Source organism: Acomys minous, assembly GCF_964271855.1.
Source record: "Acomys minous genome assembly, chromosome: 4".
NCBI classification, from domain to species: Eukaryota; Metazoa; Chordata; class Mammalia; order Rodentia; family Muridae; genus Acomys; species Acomys minous.
In genome coordinates, this window is record NC_140486.1 from 100,212,653 (window position 1) to 100,214,135 (window position 1,483).

Sequence of the window (1,483 nt, forward strand, 5' to 3'; positions counted from 1 at the left end):
CTATTTTTATCTGTCAAAGAAGGAAACTTATTTTTGTAATTAACAAAACCAGTGCCTAACATGACCATGAATTTGACTGTCTAACTGCCAATATGCATTTCTTAATTATCCTAAATAGTTGATAAGAACAGCTTTCAAAAGGACTAGAATTTAACATTGTATTTTTAATAATTACATAGGTACAATTCCTTAGCATGTTGTAACAAAATACAATCTTAAATCTGTATCAATATACAAAGACTCATACAAATGTAAGATTTTTGACCTTTTAATGCTGTTTGGTCTAAAAGCAGATTCAATAATCTACCCTTTTACTTAGCATTCCTGTAAGCAACATCTTTAAAATGATAGCAAACATCTGTCAATCATAGAATGATCAAAAACCATCCACCACCTCATGGAAATGGGGCATAGTTTTCTTAAATTGCTTTCTGCTGATTTGGGACATGGCTTTCTTTGGGAGGGCCCAAGAAAACTAAGATATTATCCAGTGTTTTGTTTTGTTTTGCTTGTTTGTTTTTTGAGACAGGGTTTCCTCTGTGTAGCCTTGGCTATCCTGGACTCACTTTGTAGACCAGGCTGGTCTGGAATTCACAGCGATCTGCCCGCCTCTGCCTTCCAAGTGCTGGGATTAAAGGCGTGCACCACCACACCCAGTGATATATTGTCCAGTCTTAAGAAATCTATCTATATCCAGGTGTGGTGGCTCACACCTATAATCCCAGCACTAAGGGAGGCAAAGGCAGAAGGATCATTGTGAGTTTGAGGCCAGCCTGGTCTACAAATTGAGTCCAAGGCAGCCAAGGCTACACAGAGAAATCTTGTGTCTTGAAAAACAAAAACAAGGTCTGGAGAGATGGCTTAGAGGTTAAGAGCATCGTCTGCTCTTCTGAAGGTCTCAAGTTCAATTCCCAGCAACCACATGGTGGCTTACAACCACCTGTAATGAGATCTGGTGCCTTCTTATGGTGGGCAGGCACACGTGTGGGCAGAATACTGTGTAATAATAAATAAGTCTTTAAAAAAAGAAAAAAGAGAAAAACAAAAACAAAAAAGAAAGAAATCTAGTCGGATGATCTAGAAAGCCCTTTTAAAATTCTTCTGGATACATGTTTGAGGAAACAGTTATTAAGACCATCTGTGACACTGAATCACCTGGGCTACTTGCTTTGTCCTTTTTAGTATCTGGTCTTCTTGCTCTGCAAAACATATAAACTTTCAAAGGTATTATACATTTTTGTATTAATATATGTATAGGCTGTGTACTGAGCAAAATTCAGTTAAAGATGATTCTCTCTGCTCTCTGTTCAAGCAAGTTAAGGCATTTGTCTTTCTATATGTTAGTTTGGATTATATATCCAAACTGTGAAATACTTTTTCATTTATGTCATTTAAAAGAATGGCATGGCATGGCTCTGTGGCGCAATGGATAGCGCATTGGACTTCTATCACAGTCATAGGGGAGGGGAGTAAGGGGAAAATG